The sequence below is a fragment of the Hyla sarda genome, chromosome 4 (assembly GCF_029499605.1).
Source record: "Hyla sarda isolate aHylSar1 chromosome 4, aHylSar1.hap1, whole genome shotgun sequence".
Lineage (NCBI taxonomy): Eukaryota > Metazoa > Chordata > Amphibia > Anura > Hylidae > Hyla > Hyla sarda.
Window position 1 is genome coordinate 15,239,433 of NC_079192.1, and position 22,756 is coordinate 15,262,188.

The 22,756-nt window shown below is 39.1% G+C and overlaps 1 protein-coding gene across 1 annotated transcript in view; it reads left to right on the top strand.

Annotated features, from left to right (window-relative positions):
- The first annotated feature begins 67 nt into the window (after positions 1-67).
- DNAH2 (dynein axonemal heavy chain 2) overlaps positions 68-22,756 on the top strand; it is a 243,720-nt gene continuing 221,031 nt past the window's right edge. The window contains exon 1 of the mRNA XM_056570087.1: positions 68-191. The gene's annotated coding sequence lies outside the window, so the exon portion shown is untranslated. The remainder of the gene's footprint in view (positions 192-22,756) is intronic.

A 22,756-nucleotide genomic window follows, 5' to 3' on the forward strand; every position in this document is an offset into this window, starting at 1 on the left:
CTTTCCTCTTACTAACTGTGTCCCCGCCCTTCGTATCAGTCTATTGGTTAATAGTCTGACCAATCACCGTTCACAGGCGACTACATGTGACTAATTTCTTACCGTTACCTTGGAGACGCGTCCAGGGCAACAGTCCGTGGTGTATATGGTACATGTTTTATGTGGTGACTGAGTGTGATATACGGAGGGAGGTGAGTAACACATGACCGGGTAATATATGTACCAGGCTGTAATATACGCGGAGTCACATGATACCGCCTGTGTACTACTGAGTAATATATACAGAGGTGATATATACAGACAGAGGTTATATATACAGACAGAATGGTCACATGATGTTATCTGTATACTACATGTATGTGTGAGGTTTTATATATATATATATATATATATATATATATATATATATATATATATATACAGGGAATGGTCACATGATGTATTCTGTATACTACATGTATGTGTGAGGTTATATATACTGACAGGGAATGGTCACATGATCTTATCTGTATACTACATGTATGTGTGAGGTTATATATACTGACAGGGAATGGTCACATGATGTTCTCTGTATACTACATGTATGTGTGAGGTTATATATATATATATATATATATATATATATACAGGGAATGGTCACATGATGTTATCTGTATACTACATGTATGTGTGAGGTTATATATATATATATATATATATATATATACAGGGAATGGTCACATGATGTATTCTGTATACTACATGTATGTGTGAGGTTATATATATATACAGGGAATGGTCACATGATGTACTCTGTATACTACATGTATGTGTGAGGTTATATATACTGACAGGGAATGGTCACATGATCTTATCTGTATACTACATGTATGTGTGAGGTTATATATACAGACAGGGAATGGTCACATGATGTTATCTGTATACTTCATGTATGTGTGAGGTTATATATACAGACAGGGAATGGTCACATGATGTTCTCTGTATACTACATGTATGTGTGAGGTTATATATACAGACAGGGAATGGTCACATGATCTTATCTGTATACTACATGTATGTGTGAGGTGATATATACAGACAGGGAATGGTCACATGATGTTATCTGTATACTACATGTATGTGTGAGGTTATATATACTGACAGGGAATGGTCACATGATGTTATCTGTTTACTACATGTATGTGTGAGGTTATATATATATATATACACAGGGAATGGTCACATGATGTTATCTGTATACTACATGTATGTGTGAGGTGATATATACAGACAGGGAATGGTCACATGATGTTATCTGTATACTACATGTATGTGTGAGGTGATATATACAGACAGGGAATGGTCACATGATGTTATCTGTATACTACATGTATGTGTGAGGTTATATATACAGACAGGGAATGGTCACATGATGTTATCTGTATACTACATGTATGTGTGAGGTGATATATACAGACAGGGAATGGTCACATGATGTTATCTGTATCCTACATGTATGTGTGAGGTTATATATACAGACAGGGAATGGTCACATGATGTTATCTGTATACTACATGTATGTGTGAGGTTATATATATATACAGACAGGGAATGGTCACATGATGTTATCTGTATACTACATGTATGTGTGAGGTTATATATATACACAGGGAATGGTCACATGATGTTATCTGTTTACTACATGTATGTGTGAGGTGATATATATACAGGGAATGGTCACATGATGTTATCTGTATACTACATGTATGTGTGAGGTTATATATACAGACAGGGAATGGTCACATGATGTTATCTGTATACTACATGTATGTGTGAGGTTATATATACAGACAGGGAATGGTCACATGATCTTATCTGTATACTACATGTATGTGTGAGGTTATATATACAGACAGGGAATGGTCACATGATGTTATCTGTTTACTACATGTATGTGTGAGGTTATATATATATACAGGGAATGGTCACATGATGTTCTCTGTATACTACATGTATGTGTGAGGATATATATACAGACAGGGAATGGTCACATGATCTTATCTGTATACTACATGTATGTGTGAGGTTATATATACAGACAGGGAATGGTCACATGATCTTATCTGTATACTACATGTATGTGTGAGGTTATATATATACACAGGGAATGGTCACATGATCATATCTGTATACTACATGTATGTGTGAGGTTATATATACAGACAGGGAATGGTCACATGATGTTCTCTGTATACTACATGTATGTGTGAGGTTATATATACAGACAGGGAATGGTCACATGATGTTATCTGTATACTACATGTATGTGTGAGGTTATATATACAGACAGGGAATGGTCACATGATGTTATCTGTATACTACATGTATGTGTGAGGTTATATATAGACAGGGAATGGTCACATGATCTTATCTGTATACTACATATATTTGTGAGGTTATATATATACAGACAGGGAATGGTCACATGATCTTATCTGTATACTACATGTATGTGTGAGGTTATATATACAGACAGGGAATGGTCAGATGATCTTATCTGTATACTACATGTATGTGTGAGGTTATATATATATACAGGGAATGGTCACATGATGTTCTCTGTATACTACATGTATGTGTGAGGTTATATATACAGACAGGGAATGGTCACATGATGTTATCTGTATACTACATGTATGTGTGAGGTTATATATACAGACAGGGAATGGTCACATGATCATATCTGTATACTACATGTATGTGTGAGGTTATATATACAGGGAATGGTCACATGATCATATCTGTATACTACATGTATGTGTGAGGTTATATATATACAGGGAATGGTCACATGATGTTCTCTGTATACTACATGTATGTGTGAGGTGATATATACAGACAGGGAATGGTCACATGATGTTATCTGTATACTACATGTATGTGTGAGGTGATATATACAGACAGGGAATGGTCACATGATCTTATCTGTATACTACATGTATGTGTGAGGTTATATATACAGGGAATGGTCACATGATGTTATCTGTATACTACATGTATGTGTGAGGTGATATATACAGACAGGGAATGGTCACATGATGTTATCTGTATACTACATGTATGTGTGAGGTTATATATACAGACAGGGAATGGTCACATGATGTTATCTGTATACTACATGTATGTGTGAGGTGATATATATATATACAAACAGGGAATGGTCACATGATGTTATCTGTATACTACATGTATGTGTGAGGTTATATATATACAGGGAATGGTCACATGATGTTATCTGTATACTACATGTATGTGTGAGGTGATATATATATATATATATACAGGGAATGGTCACATGATCTTATCTGTATACTACATGTATGTGTGAGGTGATATATATATATACAAACAGGGAATGGTCACATGATGTTATCTGTATACTACATGTATGTGTGAGGTGATATATATATATACAAACAGGGAATGGTCACATGATGTTATCTGTATACTACATGTATGTGTGAGGTTATATATATACAGGGAATGGTCACATGATGTTATCTGTATACTACATGTATGTGTGAGGTGATATATATATATATATATACAGGGAATGGTCACATGATGTATTCTGTATACTACATGTATGTGTGAGGTTATATATACAGACAGGGAATGGTCACATGATGTTATCTGTATACTACATGTATGTGTGAGGTTATATATACAGACAGGGAATGGTCACATGATGTTATCTGTATACTACATGTATGTGTGAGGTTATATATACAGACAGGGAATGGTCACATGATCTTATCTGTATACTACATGTATGTGTGAGGTTATATATACAGACAGGGAATGGTCACATGATGTTATCTGTATACTACATGTATGTGTGAGGTTATATATACAGACAGGGAATGGTCACATGATGTTATCTGTATACTACATGTATGTGTGAGGTTATATATATACAGGGAATGGTCACATGATGTTCTCTGTATACTATATGTATGTGTGAGGTAATATATACAGACAGGGAATGGTCACATGATGTTATCTGTATACTACATGTATGTGTGAGGTTATATATACAGACAGGGAATGGTCACATGATGTTATCTGTATACTACATGTATGTGTGAGGTTATATATATACAGGGAATGGTCACATGATGTTCTCTGTATACTACATGTATGTGTGAGGTTATATATACAGACAGGGAATGGTCACATGATGTTATCTGTATACTACATGTATGTGTGAGGTGATATATACAGACAGGGAATGGTCACATGATGTTCTCTGTATACTACATGTATGTGTGAGGTTATATATATATATATACAAACAGGGAATGGTCACATGATGTTATCTGTATACTACATGTATGTGTGAGGTTATATATATACAGGGAATGGTCACATGATGTATTCTGTATACTACATGTATGTGTGAGGTTATATATACAGACAGGGAATGGTCACATGATGTTATCTGTATACTACATGTATGTGTGAGGTTATATATATATATATATATACACAGGGAATGGTCACATGATGTTATCTGTATACTACATGTATGTGTGAGGTTATATATACAGACAGGGAATGGTCACATGATGTTATCTGTATACTACATGTATGTGTGAGGTTATATATATATATATATATACACAGGGAATGGTCACATGATCTTATCTGTATACTACATGTATGTGTGAGGTTATATATACAGACAGGGAATGGTCACATGATGTTATCTGTATACTACATGTATGTGTGAGGTTATATATACAGACAGGGAATGGTCACATGATGTTATCTGTATACTACATGTATGTGTGAGGTTATATATATATACAGGGAATGGTCACATGATCTTATCTGTATACTACATGTATGTGTGAGGTTATATATACAGGGAATGGTCACATGATGTTATCTGTATACTACATGTATGCGTGAGGTTATATATACAGACAGGGAATGGTCACATGATCTTATCTGTATACTACATGTATGTGTGAGGTTATATATATACAGGGAATGGTCACATGATCATATCTGTATACTACATGTATGTGTGAGGTGATATATACAGACAGGGAATGGTCACATGATGTTATCTGTATACTACATGTATGTGTGAGGTTATATATACAGACAGGGAATGGTCACATGATGTTATCTGTATACTACATGTATGTGTGAGGTTATATATATATATATATATATATATATATACAGGGAATGGTCACATGATGTTATCTGTATACTACATGTATGTGTGAGGTTATATATACAGGGAATGGTCACATGATGTTATCTGTATACTACATGTATGTGTGAGGTTATATATATATACAGGGAATGGTCACATGATCTTATCTGTATACTACATGTATGTGTGAGGTTATATATACAGGGAATGGTCACATGATGTTATCTGTATACTACATGTATGCGTGAGGTTATATATACAGACAGGGAATGGTCACATGATCTTATCTGTATACTACATGTATGTGTGAGGTTATATATATACAGGGAATGGTCACATGATGTTCTCTGTATACTACATGTATGTGTGAGGTTATATATACAGGGAATGGTCACATGATGTTATCTGTATACTACATGTATGTGTGAGGTTATATATACAGACAGGGAATGGTCACATGATCTTATCTGTATACTACATGTATGTGTGAGGTGATATATACAGACAGGGAATGGTCACATGATGTTATCTGTATACTACATGTATGTGTGAGGTTATATATATATACAGGGAATGGTCACATGATGTTCTCTGTATACTACATGTATGTGTGAGGTTATATATACAGACAGGGAATGGTCACATGATGTTCTCTGTATACTACATGTATGTGTGAGGTTATATATATACAGGGAATGGTCACATGATGTTATCTGTATACTACATGTATGTGTGAGGTGATATATACAGACAGGGAATGGTCACATGATCTTATCTGTATACTACATGTATGTGTGAGGTGATATATATACAGACAGGGAATGGTCACATGATCTTATCTGTATACTACATGTATGTGTGAGGTTATATATACAGACAGGGAATGGTCACATGATGTTATCTGTATACTACATGTATGTGTGAGGTGATATATACAGACAGGGAATGGTCACATGATGTTATCTGTATACTACATGTATGTGTGAGGTGATATATATATATACAGGGAATGGTCACATGATCTTATCTGTATACTACATGTATGTGTGAGGTGATATATACAGACAGGGAATGGTCACATGATGTTCTCTGTATACTACATGTATGTGTGAGGTTATATATACAGACAGGGAATGGTCACATGATGTTATCTGTATACTACATGTATGTGTGAGGTTATATATATACAGGGAATGGTCACATGATCGTATCTGTATACTACATGTATGTGTGAGGTTATATATATATATATATATACACAGGGAATGGTCACATGATCATATCTGTATACTACATGTATGTGTGAGGTTATATATACAGACAGGGAATGGTCACATGATGTTATCTGTATACTACATATATGTGTGAGGTTATATATACAGACAGGGAATGGTCACATGATGTTATCTGTATACTACATGTATGCGTGAGGTTATATATACAGACAGGGAATGGTCACATGATCTTATCTGTATACTACATGTATGTGTGAGGTTATATATATACAGGGAATGGTCACATGATGTTCTCTGTATACTACATGTATGTGTGAGGTTATATATATACAGGGAATGGTCACATGATCTTATCTGTATACTACATGTATGTGTGAGGTTATATATACAGACAGGGAATGGTCACATGATGTTATCTGTATACTACATTTATGTGTGAGGTTATATATACAGACAGGGAATGGTCACATGATGTTATCTGTATACTACATGTATGTGTGAGGTTATATATACAGACAGGGAATGGTCACATGATCATATCTGTATACTACATGTATGTGTGAGGTTATATATATACAGGGAATGGTCACATGATGTTCTCTGTATACTACATGTATGTGTGAGGTTATATATACAGACAGGGAATGGTCACATGATGTTATCTGTATACTACATGTATGTGTGAGGTTATATATATATATATATATATACACAGGGAATGGTCACATGATGTTATCTGTATACTACATGTATGTGTGAGGTTATATATACAGACAGGGAATGGTCACATGATGTTATCTGTATACTACATGTATGTGTGAGGTTATATATATATATATACACAGGGAATGGTCACATGATCTTATCTGTATACTACATGTATGTGTGAGGTTATATATACAGACAGGGAATGGTCACATGATGTTATCTGTATACTACATGTATGTGTGAGGTTATATATACAGACAGGGAATGGTCACATGATGTTATCTGTATACTACATGTATGTGTGAGGTTATATATATATACAGGGAATGGTCACATGATCTTATCTGTATACTACATGTATGTGTGAGGTTATATATACAGGGAATGGTCACATGATGTTATCTGTATACTACATGTATGCGTGAGGTTATATATACAGACAGGGAATGGTCACATGATCTTATCTGTATACTACATGTATGTGTGAGGTGATATATACAGACAGGGAATGGTCACATGATGTTATCTGTATACTACATGTATGTGTGAGGTTATATATACAGACAGGGAATGGTCACATGATGTTATCTGTATACTACATGTATGTGTGAGGTTATATATATATACAGGGAATGGTCACATGATCTTATCTATATACTACATGTATGTGTGAGGTTATATATACAGGGAATGGTCACATGATGTTATCTGTATACTACATGTATGCGTGAGGTTATATACAGACAGGGAATGGTCACATGATCTTATCTGTATACTACATGTATGTGTGAGGTTATATATATACAGGGAATGGTCACATAATGTTCTCTGTATACTACATGTATGTGTGAGGTTATATATACAGGGAATGGTCACATGATGTTATCTGTATACTACATGTATGTGTGAGGTTATATATACAGACAGGGAATGGTCACATGATCTTATCTGTATACTACATGTATGTGTGAGGTGATATATACAGACAGGGAATGGTCACATGATGTTATCTGTATACTACATTTATGTGTGAGGTTATATATATACAGGGAATGGTCACATGATGTTCTCTGTATACTACATGTATGTGTGAGGTTATATATACAGACAGGGAATGGTCACATGATGTTCTCTGTATACTACATGTATGTGTGAGGTGATATATATACAGACAGGGAATGGTCACATGATCTTATCTGTATACTACATGTATGTGTGAGGTTATGTATACAGACAGGGAATGGTCACATGATGTTATCTGTATACTACATGTATGTGTGAGGTGATATATACAGACAGGGAATGGTCACATGATGTTATCTGTATACTACATGTATGTGTGAGGTGATATATATATATACAGGGAATGGTCACATGATCTTATCTGTATACTACATGTATGTGTGAGGTGATATATACAGACAGGGAATGGTCACATGATGTTCTCTGTATACTACATGTATGTGTGAGGTTATATATACAGACAGGGAATGGTCACATGATGTTATCTGTATACTACATGTATGTGTGAGGTTATATATATACAGGGAATGGTCACATGATCGTATCTGTATACTACATGTATGTGTGAGGTTATATATATATATATATATACACAGGGAATGGTCACATGATCATATCTGTATACTACATGTATGTGTGAGGTTATATATACAGACAGGGAATGGTCACATGATGTTATCTGTATACTACATATATGTGTGAGGTTATATATACAGACAGGGAATGGTCACATGATGTTATCTGTATACTACATGTATGCGTGAGGTTATATATACAGACAGGGAATGGTCACATGATCTTATCTGTATACTACATGTATGTGTGAGGTTATATATATACAGGGAATGGTCACATGATGTTCTCTGTATACTACATGTATGTGTGAGGTTATATATACAGGGAATGGTCACATGATGTTATCTGTATACTACATGTATGTGTGAGGTTATATATACAGACAGGGAATGGTCACATGATCTTATCTGTATACTACATGTATGTGTGAGGTTATATATATACAGGGAATGGTCACATGATGTTCTCTGTATACTACATGTATGTGTGAGGTTATATATATATACAGGGAATGGTCACATGATGTTATCTGTATACTACATGTATGTGTGAGGTGATATATACAGACAGGGAATGGTCACATGATGTTATCTGTATACTACATGTATGTGTGAGGTTATATATACAGACAGGGAATGGTCACATGATGTTCTCTGTATACTACATGTATGTGTGAGGTGATATATATACAGACAGGGAATGGTCACATGATCTTATCTGTATACTACATGTATGTGTGAGGTTATGTATACAGACAGGGAATGGTCACATGATGTTATCTGTATACTACATGTATGTGTGAGGTGATATATACAGACAGGGAATGGTCACATGATGTTATCTGTATACTACATGTATGTGTGAGGTGATATATATATATACAGGGAATGGTCACATGATCTTATCTGTATACTACATGTATGTGTGAGGTGATATATACAGACAGGGAATGGTCACATGATGTTCTCTGTATACTACATGTATGTGTGAGGTTATATATACAGACAGGGAATGGTCACATGATGTTATCTGTATACTACATGTATGTGTGAGGTTATATATATACAGGGAATGGTCACATGATCGTATCTGTATACTACATGTATGTGTGAGGTTATATATATATATATATACACAGGGAATGGTCACATGATCATATCTGTATACTACATGTATGTGTGAGGTTATATATACAGACAGGGAATGGTCACATGATGTTATCTGTATACTACATATATGTGTGAGGTTATATATACAGACAGGGAATGGTCACATGATGTTATCTGTATACTACATGTATGTGTGAGGTTATATATACAGACAGGGAATGGTCACATGATCTTATCTGTATACTACATGTATGTGTGAGGTTATATATATACACAGGGAATGGTCACATGATCTTATCTGTATACTACATGTATGTGTGAGGTTATATATACAGACAGGGAATGGTCACATGATGTTATCTGTATACTACATGTATGTGTGAGGTTATATATACAGACAGGGAATGGTCACATGATGTTCTCTGTATACTACATGTATGTGTGAGGTTATATATACAGACAGGGAATGGTCACATGATCTTATCTGTATCCTACATGTATGTGTGAGGTTATATATACAGACAGGGAATGGTCACATGATGTTATCTGTATACTACATGTATGTGTGAGGTTATATATATACACAGGGAATGGTCACATGATCATATCTGTATACTACATGTATGTGTGAGGTTATATATACAGACAGGGAATGGTCACATGATGTTCTCTGTATACTACATGTATGTGTGAGGTTATATATACAGACAGGGAATGGTCACATGATCTTATCTGTATACTACATGTATGTGTGAGGTTATATATATATATATACACAGGGAATGGTCACATGATCTTATCTGTATACTACATGTATGTGTGAGGTTATATATATATATATATACAGGGAATGGTCACATGATGTTCTCTATATACTACATGTATGTGTGAGGTGATATATACAGACAGGGAATGGTCACATGATGTTCTCTGTATACTACATGTATGTGTGAGGTGATATATACAGACAGGGAATGGTCACATGATGTTATCTGTATACTACATGTATGTGTGAGGTTATATATATATACAGGAAATGGTCACATGATGTTATCTGTATACTACATGTGTGTGTGAGGTGATATATATATATATATACAGGGAATGGTCACATGATGTTCTCTGTATACTACATGTATGTGTGAGGTTATATATACAGACAGGGAATGGTCACATGATGTTATCTGTATACTACATGTATGTGTGAGGTTATATATACAGACAGGGAATGGTCACATGATGTTATCTGTATACTACATATATGTGAGGTTATATATATATATACACAGGGAATGGTCACATGATCATATCTGTATACTACATGTATGTGTGAGGTTATATATACAGACAGGGAATGGTCACATGATGTTATCTGTATACTACATGTATGTGTGAGGTTATATATACAGACAGGGAATGGTCACATGATGTTCTCTGTATACTACATGTATGTGTGAGGTTATGTATACAGACAGGGAATGGTCACATGATCTTATCTGTATACTACATGTATGTGTGAGGTTATATATATACAGGGAATGGTCACATGATGTTATCTGTATACTACATGTATGTGTGAGGTTATATATACAGACAGGGAATGGTCACATGATCTTATCTGTATACTACATGTATGTGTGAGGTGATATATACAGACAGGGAATGGTCACATGATGTTCTCTGTATACTACATGTATGTGTGAGGTTATATATACAGACAGGGAATGGTCACATGATCTTATCTGTATACTACATGTATGTGTGAGGTGATATATATATATATACAGGGAATGGTCACATGATCTTATCTGTATACTACATGTATGTGTGAGGTGATATATACAGACAGGGAATGGTCACATGATCGTATCTGTATACTACATGTATGTGTGAGGTTATGTATACAGACAGGGAATGGTCACATGATGTTCTCTGTATACTACATGTATGTGTGAGGTGATATATACAGACAGGGAATGGTCACATGATGTTCTCTGTATACTACATGTATGTGTGAGGTTATATATATACAGGGAATGGTCACTTGATCTTATCTGTATACTACATGTATGTGTGAGGTTATATATACAGACAGGGAATGGTCACATGATCTTATCTGTATACTACATGTATGTGTGAGGTTATGTATACAGACAGGGAATGGTCACATGATGTTCTCTGTATACTACATGTATGTGTGAGGTGATATATACAGACAGGGAATGGTCACATGATGTTATCTGTATACTACATGTATGTGTGAGGTTATGTATACAGACAGGGAATGGTCACATGATGTTATCTGTATACTACATGTATGTGTGAGGTTATATATATACAGGGAATGGTCACATGATGTTATCTGTATACTACATGTATGTGTGAGGTTATATATATATACAAGGAATGGTCACATGATGTTCTCTGTATACTACATGTATGTGTGAGGTTATATATACAGACAGGGAATGGTCACATGATGTTATCTGTATACTACATGTATGTGTGAGGTTATATATATACAGGGAATGGTCACTTGATCTTATCTGTATACTACATGTATGTGTGAGGTTATATATACAGACAGGGAATGGTCACATGATCTTATCTGTATACTACATGTATGTGTGAGGTTATGTATACAGACAGGGAATGGTCACATGATGTTCTCTGTATACTACATGTATGTGTGAGGTGATATATACAGACAGGGAATGGTCACATGATGTTATCTGTATACTACATGTATGTGTGAGGTTATGTATACAGACAGGGAATGGTCACATGATGTTATCTGTATACTACATGTATGTGTGAGGTTATATATATACAGGGAATGGTCACATGATGTTATCTGTATACTACATGTATGTGTGAGGTTATATATATATACAAGGAATGGTCACATGATGTTCTCTGTATACTACATGTATGTGTGAGGTTATATATACAGACAGGGAATGGTCACATGATCTTATCTGTATACTACATGTATGTGTGAGGTAATATATACAGACAGGGAATGGTCACATGATCTTATCTGTATACTACATGTATGTGTGAGGTGATATATACAGACAGGGATTGGTCACATGATGTTATCTGTATACTACATGTATGTGTGAGGTTATATATATATACAGGGAATGGTCACATGATGTTATCTGTATACTACATGTATGTGTGAGGTTATATATACAGACAGGGAATGGTCACATGATGTTCTCTGTATACTACATGTATGTGTGAGGTTATATATACAGACAGGGAATGGTCACATGATGTTATCTGTATACTACATGTATGTGTGAGGTTATATATATATATATACAGGGAATGGTCACATGATCTTATCTGTATACTACATGTATGTGTGAGGTGATATATACAGACAGGGATTGGTCACATGATGTTATCTGTATACTACATGTATGTGTGAGGTGATATATACAGACAGGGAATGGTCACATGATGTTATCTGTATACTACATGTATGTGTGAGGTGATATATACAGACAGGGAATGGTCACATGATGTTCTCTGTATACTACATGTATGTGTGAGGTGATATATACAGACAGGGAATGGTCACATGATGTTATCTGTATACTACATGTATGTGTGAGGTTATATATATACAGGGAATGGTCACATGATCGTATCTGTATACTACATGTATGTGTGAGGTTATATATATATATATATACACAGGGAATGGTCACATGATGTTATCTGTATACTACATGTATGTGTGAGGTGATATATACAGACAGGGAATGGTCACATGATGTTATCTGTATACTACATGTATGTGTGAGGTTATATATATATACACAGGGAATGGTCACATGATGTTATCTGTATACTACATGTATGTGTGAGGTTATATATATATACACAGGGAATGGTCTCATGATCTTATCTGTATACTACATGTATGTGTGAGGTTATATATATATACAGACAGGGAATGGTCACATGATCTTATATGTGGAAATTAAAATAAAAAAAAAAAGTACTTGTCCAAGGGACTAAAACAGAAAACAATCTACTTGTCTCTCAAGAAAATCCACTTGTCCTGGTAGATAAAATAATTTTTATCAAAATTGTCTGTAAATTTGGGGGTTTTCTTTTTTTTCGCCATTCACCTTGTGGTCAAACTCACACATTATTTTAATACTTTAGGTCGGCCCGATTACACCAATACCAAATATTTGTTTTCGTTTTTTTTTTTTTACATTAACGCCATAGACCGTACAAGATATAAAATGTTATTATTTTTTATGATTCGGACAATTACGCACGCGCCAATACCAAATATGTTCATTTTTATTATATTTACATATTTTTGTATGGAAAATGGGAAAAGGGGGGTGATCTGAACTTTTAATATGGAAGGGGTTAATGGTTGTTTTTTTTAAACTTTTTTTGTTTTTGAATACGCTTTATTTGGAGGAATCATTAGATTCCTCATACAGATCAATGCAGTCCTATTGAACTCCATTGATCTGTGTCCATTTGCTTGAGCCTGCTCAAGGCGAGATCAATCAAATGCAGATCTAAGGGGGCAGCCATGAATGCAGAGGTAAGCCCTCCGGCTTCCTCCACAGGGGATCGCTCCCAAACCCCCCACTAGACCACCAGGGATGGTTATAAGAAACCTTTAGACTCTGCTGTAAACTTTCACAGCGGTGATCTAAAAGGTTAATAGCCGGCCGCGACGAGTGCCGCATGCCGAGCTATTAGCGCCGGGGACTGTCGAGTATGGAGCGGGCTAGAGTCAGGAGCCCGTTACGTACACCCTGAGCGCCGTTGTGAGATGCGGACTTGCGTCCCATACAGTGCCCTAATAATACTAGCATAGGCCATGTTCACACGGCGGAATGTCTGTGCCGGATTTCGCTGCAGCAGTCCCATTGATTATGCTGCACTCTGCACACAGGCGAAGTTCCAATTCCGGCATCCGCATAAAGAATAGACGTGTCTTTTCTTTCTTCGGATTCTGCTTGGAAATGCATTTCTGTCTATGAGTTGGCGCATTTCTGAGTGATCCTAGCGCTGGCATGTTCTGCTGGTGCCCGCTGTCTGCGGGTAGTCTGTCTGGAAATTTTCTGGTGTGAACATGGCCAGATACTTCCTACATAATGCTGCCATACAGTTCCCTATACAGCCAACATAATACAGTACTGCCATACAGTTCCCCAATAATACTGCCACATACAGCCCACATAATACTGCCATTTAGTGCTTTAATAATATTGCCAGAAACAGCCCACATAATACTGCCAAACAGTGCCCTAATAATACTGCCAGATACAGCCCACATAATACAGCCATATAGTGCAAAAATAATATTGCAGATACAGCCCACATAATACTGTCAAACAATGCCCTAATAATACTGCCAGATACTTCTCACATAATTCTGCCATACTGTGCCCTAATAATACTTCCAGATACAGCCCACATAAAACTGCCAAACAATGCCCCAATAATACTGCCAGATACAGCCTACATAATACTGCCATATAGTGCTTTAATAATATTGCCCGATACAGCCCACATAATACTGCCAAACAATGCCCTAATAATACTGCCAGATACTTCCCACTTAATACTGCCATGCAGAGCTCTAATAATACTGCCAGATACTTCCCACTAAATACTGCCATACAGAGCTCTAATAATACTGCCTGGTACTTCCCACATAATACTGCAAAACAGTGCCCTAATAATACTGCCAGATACTTCCCACTAAATACTGCCATACAGAGCTCTAATAATACTGCCAGGTACTTCCCACATAATGCTGCCATATGGTGCCGTAATAATACTGCCAGGTACTTCCCACATAATGCTGCCATACGGTGCCGTAATACTACTGCCAGGTACTTTCCACATAATTCTGCCAGATACAGCCCACATAATACTGTCATATGGTGTCCTAATAATATTGCCAGATACAGCCCACATAATACTGCCAAACAATGCCCTAATAATACTGCCAGATACTTCCCACTAAATACTGCCATACAGAGCTCTAATAATACTGCCTGGTATTTCCCACATAATGCTGCCATACGGTGCCCTAATAATACTGTCAGATACAGCCCACATAATACTGCCATACAGAGCTCTAATAATACTGCCTGGTACTTCCCACATAATGCGGTATACTGTGCCCTAATAATTTAGCGGAATGTCTGCCCAGAAAACATAGGAAGACGTTCCACCACGTTGGGAAGTTGGGGTTTCCGTGGCTGAAACATCTTACGCAATAATTCCGCCATGTGCATGGTGCAGCAGGAGCCCATTGAAAACAATTGCAAATTCAGCTGTGTGAACATGGCCAAGGGGTACATTAATATGGGCAGATTTTGCTGCATATTTTCAGCTTTTTTTTAAATTTTCTGCTGCTTATTTTATTACTGCCGTACCAGCAGAAAATCCACACCAAAATACACCGCAACATACTTACAAGTGAACAGACCCTAAGGGAAAGTTCACAAGTAACCAATCCGCTGCGGGTTGCCCAGAGCTAAAATTCAGCATGCAGAATTCTTCAAACAGAATTTCTGCAGCAGAAGATCCAGAAGCAGATTATGTTGCTACCCATTGACCCTTAAAGAGTACCTATCATGAACTCATCCCTCCCTAATTGCCCCCCCCATCTGTCACTGACTCTAATCCCACCTTTTTTTCTCTCTTAAACCCCTTTTCCTACCTTTTATCATTATCAGTTTGTTGCTCAGTCCCCTGCCATCTTTGAGAGAGGAAGGGGGAGTGGCCTGGCAGGCGTGTAGTCAGCTGAAACCTGCCAGGGCTCACTTCCGCCCTTCTTCTAGATATTTCTGTTTGGCTTGTGATAACGGGGGAGGGGGTGTTAATGCGCTGCGGCCTGCTTGTAATCACGGGGGGGGGGGGGCGTCATCTTGGGGGATGATGTTGTTAATCACATGTAGTTAGAAAGTTGTTTCTAATACAGGTACTCTTTAACTATTTCAGGTTAGTGGCCCTTTAAATGAGATCAATGAGGGGGAGGAGCTGTGACTACATTTCATTCAATTTCATTCAAAACACAATGGTTGTCATCAATTAATAACGTTTTTAATATTTTGGTGACATGAACCCAGCGATGACCTAACAATACAATATGGATTTGAGTATTTTGGGTGGAGTTACCCTTTAAATGCGCCCAAACTGGTATGTACTGTATATATGTGTGAGTGTGTGTGTGTGTGTGTATATATATATATATATATATATATATTCATTATTCTGTATTTGTAGGGTTTGCCCCCTCACTGGTTAAACCTCGGCAGCTCTCCGTGGAGGATAATGTCGGCAGAATTGGCGCTTGTATAATTTGCCGTCCCCTTGCGCGCCGCGCTCTTCCATTACAGCAATTACAGCCATTTCGCTCCTCGCCATGCACAGTGGGTCGGGGACATTTTCCTGTAATTCTCGGGAACATTTCGCCACTAATGTTCACAACCCAAATTTCAGACCTTTTATTTTTTACCTGCATTTACATCTGGATTTTCAAAGAGCGTTGATGAAATAATAGTCGGGGTAAGAAGCGGCAGGCGATGGAGCTGGCGCCCCATTCCCTGCCGACACACCTGCACTGAGCTCCGAAGAGCCCAGGACTCCGCTCTGGGGGGGGACTACAAGTCCCAGCAACATTTAAGGGAGCAATGATAGCGGCACTTTATGCAATCGTGGTCTTAGCAGGAGACCTGACCCTTTTGCTGTCAGATCTGTATGACACTTTTATCATGCGGCAGACATTGTATACTATATAAGAGGCATCTTGGTCTGGTAGTTTAACGTATATACACGTGTAATAACAGTAGGGCAGTGTTTTCCAACCAACGTGCATCCAGCTGTTGCAAAACTACAACAAGTATGACACCAGAGGCACCCTGGTTGAAAAACACTGCAGTAGGGAGAGCTGTATCTTTGGGTGTACACTGCCAATAAGGTGGTGCTGTACTAGAGAGATCTGTGGGTGTTAGATATGTACAATACCAATAGGTGGTGCTGTACCAGGATGGTTAATGGACATTACTGCATATACACTACCAATATGCTGATGATAAAGATGAGATGCTAAAGGGAGAAGGTATAGGGGGTTGCTGCAAGGAAGGGGTTACATTGCAATTGCAGCTCAGGTTTTAGCAGAGAACTACTGCTGCTGATGATGATGACTGCAAGCCAAAGGAGGAGAAAAAAAGGATTACAGCAAGGAAGGGGTTACATTACAATAGCAGCCCATGTTTTAGCAGAGAACTGCTGCTGATGATGATGACTGCAAGCTAAAGGAGGAGAAAAAAGGAATTGCAGCAAGGAAGGGGTTACATTACAATAGCAACCCTGGTCTAAGCAAAGTAGGGCTGCTGCTTTTGCTGATGATTACTACAAGCTAAATGATGAGAAATAAGGGATTACAGCAAGGAAGGGGTTACATTACAATAGTAGACCTTATCTAAGCAGAAAACTGCTGCTGCTTCTAATGAGGATGACTACAAGCTAACGGAGGAGAAAGAAGGGATTACAGGAAGGAAGGGGTTACATTACAATAGCAGCCTTGGTCTAAGCAGAGAAAGGCTGCTGGCCCTGCTGGTGATGATGGTAACCTAAAGAAGGAGAAAGAAGGGGTTACATTACAATAGCAGCCCTGGTCTAAGCAAAGAACTTCTGCTGCTTCTCGATGATGATGACTACAAGGAGGAGAAAGAAGGGATTACAGCAAGGAAGGAGTTACATTACAAACCATCCCTGGTCTAAGCAGTAAACTGCTCATGTTGACAAGGAGGAAGAGAAGGTGGAGGACAAGCTACACAAGAAAGTTGCCCAGAACTTTATTGTTGGTTAGAGATAAGTTGGAAGCCATAATTTACCTTTCATGCAGAGTGTGGACCCTCTGGAGAAGGCAGACAGGCTAAAATAATTTTCACATAGTCTCAAAGGACAAGCTAAGCCCCACCCCTATTTCCTGTGCTGTTTCTTGGTTCCTCTGCTCCTAGAGACAGTGTTCCTTCTGCTATGCCATAACATAGTACCAGAATTCTGCTGTATGAACGATAACATTGGTGTGGACTTATTTACATTGCAGAATTTCAGCAGCAGAAACATGTTCATTCTTTTAGCAGAATTACGCATGGACTGTATTGCCGTCAATGGTGACGGACCAGGTCTGCACAGTCCTACTACCTGAGCATTTCTGTAGCCGCTGTCTCCAAGTAGAAGTCCTGATCGGAATTCTGCGTGTGGAGGTTCCGTAGTGTGAACATACCCTAAGGAACAGTGTGAATCATCTTCAGCAGGCAGACTGGCTCAGCAGCCCAGGAATTATCTCTTTTTCTTATACATAACACATACCAAGCCCTGGCCCCGCTTCCTGTGTTCTGGCTCTGCACTATCTAGGCCACGCCTCTCACTTCCTATGTTCAGTCTCCGAGCTATCTAGGCCCTGCCCCCCACTTGTGTTCTATCTCAGTCCTACCTAGGTCATGCCTACCACTTCCTGTGTGTTCTGTCTTGCTGTGACTGTTGTTAGAGACAGATTTTCCCTTACAACAGGCAGTGGACAGCAGATTAGAGGGAAGAGAGACACCTAGTGGTCAAGACTTTAGAGCTGTTTTATCTTTGTAAGGAGTCCTTTTTGTGGTCAATATGTTAAGAATCACATAGACCAGTGTTTCCCTACCAGGGTGCCTCCAGGTGTTGCTAAACTACAACTCCCAGCATGCCCGGACAGCCAAAGGCTATCCGGGCATGCTGGGAGTTGTAGTTTTGCAACAGCTGGAGGCACCCTGGTTGGGAAACACTGACATAGGCTATCATGTGGAGGGGAGTTGTTTTAAATGACAGTGACACATGAGAATAATAGTAGCTTATATGTCTCACCCGCTTCTCTCTGACATGTATGAACGCCACTCATCATCATACAGCTCACCCGCTTCTCTCTGACATGTATGTACGCCGCTGATCATCATACAGCTCACCCGCTTCTCTCTGACATGTATGTACGCCACTCATCATACAGCTCACCCGCTTCTCTCTGACATGTATGTACGCAGCTCATCATACAGCTCACCCGCTTCTCTCTGACATGTATGTACACCGCTGATCATCATACAGCTCACCCGCTTCTCTCTGACATGTATGTACACCGCTCATCATACAGCTCACCCGCTTCTCTCTGACATGTATGTACACCGCTCATCATACAGCTCACCCGCTTCTCTCTGACATGTATGTACACCGCTGATCATCATACAGCTCACCCGCTTCTCTCTGACATGTATGTACACCGCTGATCATCATACAGCTCACCCGCTTCTCTCTGACATGTATGTACACCGCTCATCATACAGCTCACCCGCTTATCTCTGACATGTATGTACACCGCTGATCATCATACAGCTCACCCGCTTCTCTCTGACATGTATGTACACCGCTCATCATACAGCTCACCCGCTTCTCTCTGACATGTATGTACACCGCTCATCATACAGCTCACCCGCTTCTCTCTGACATGTATGTACACCGCTCATCATACAGCTCACCCGCTTCTCTCTGACATGTATGTACACCGCTCATCATACAGCTCACCCGCTTCTCTCTGATATGTATGTACACCGCTGATCATCATACAGCTCACCCGCTTCTCTCTGACATGTATGTACACCGCTGATCATCATACAGCTCACCCGCTTCTCTCTGACATGTATGTACAGCGCTGATCATCATACAGCTCACCCGCTTCTCTCTGACATGTATGTACACCGCTCATCATACAGCTCACCCGCTTCTCTCTGACATGTATGTACACCGCTCATCATACAGCTCACCCGCTTCTCTCTGACATGTATGTACACCGTTCATCATACAGCTCACCCGCTTCTCTCTGACATGTATGTACACCGTTCATCATACAGCTCACCCGCTTCTCTCTGACATGTATGAACGCCGCTCATCATCATACAGCTCACCCGCTTCTCTCTGACATGTATGTACACCGCTCATCATACAGCTCACCCGCTTCTCTCTGACATGTATGTACACCGCTCATCATACAGCTCACCCGCTTCTCTCTGACATGTATGTACGCCGCTCATCATACAGCTCACCTGCTTCTCTCTGACATGTATGTACACCGCTCATCATACAGCTCACCCGCTTCTCTCTGACATGTATGTACACCGCTCATCATCATACAGCTCACCCGCTTCTCTCTGACATGTATGTACGCCGCTGATCATCATACAGCTCACCCGCTTATCTCTGACATGTATGTACGCCACTCATCATACAGCTCACCCGCTTCTCTCTGACATGTATGTACACCGCTCATCATACAGCTCACCCGCTTCTCTCTGACATGTATGTACACCGCTGATCATCATACAGCTCACGCGCTTCTCTCTGACATGTATGTACACCGTTCATCATACAGCTCACCCGCTTCTCTCTGACATGTATGTACACCGCTGATCATCATACAGCTCACCCGCTTCTCTCTGACATGTATGTACACCGCTCATCATACAGCTCACCCGCTTCTCTCTGACATGTATGTACACCGCTGATCATACAGCTCACCCGCTTATCTCTGACATGTATGTACGCAGCTCATCATCATACAGCTCACCCGCTTCTCTCTGACATGTATGTACACCGCTCATCATACAGCTCACCCGCTTCTCTCTGACATGTATGTACACCGCTGATCATCATACAGCTCACCCGCTTCTCTCTGACATGTATGTACACCGTTCATCATACAGCTCACCCGCTTCTCTCTGACATGTATGTACACCGCTGATCATACAGCTCACCCGCTTATCTCTGACATGTATGTACGCAGCTCATCATCATACAGCTCACCCGCTTCTCTCTGACATGTATGTACACCGCTCATCATACAGCTCACCCGCTTCTCTCTGACATGTATGTACACCGCTCATCATACAGCTCACCCGCTTCTCTCTGACATGTATGAACGCCACTCATCATCATACAGCTCACCCGCTTCTCTCTGACATGTATGTACGCCGTTCATCATACAGCTCACCCGCTTCTCTCTGACATGTATGTACACCGCTCATCATACAGCTCACCCGCTTCTCTCTGACATGTATGTACACCGCTGATCATCATACAGCTCACCCGCTTCTCTCTGACATGTATGTACACCGCTCATCATACAGCTCACCCGCTTCTCTCTGACATGTATGTACACCGCTCATCATACAGCTCACCCGCTTCTCTCTGACATGTATGTACACCGCTCATCATACAGCTCACCCGCTTCTCTCTGACATGTATGTACACCGCTCATCATACAGCTCACCCGCTTCTCTCTGACATGTATGTACACCGCTCATCATACAGCTCACCCGCTTCTCTCTGACATGTATGTACACCGCTCATCATACAGCTCACCCGCTTCTCTCTGACATGTATGTACACCGCTCATCATACAGCTCACCCGCTTCTCTCTGACATGTATGTACACCGCTGATCATCATACAGCTCACCCGCTTCTCTCTGACATGTATGTACACCGCTCATCATACAGCTCACCCGCTTCTCTCTGACATGTATGTACGCCGCTCATCATACAGCTCACCCGCTTCTCTCTGACATGTATGAACGCCACTCATCATCATACAGCTCACCCGCTTCTCTCTGACATGTATGTACACCGCTCATCATGCAGCTCACCCGCTTCTCTCTGACATGTATGTACACCGCTCATCATACAGCTCACCCGCTTCTCTCTGACATGTATGTACGCCGCTCATCATTCAGCTCACCCGCTTCTCTCTGACATGTATGTACGCCATTCATCATACAGCTCACCCGCTTCTCTCTGACATGTATGT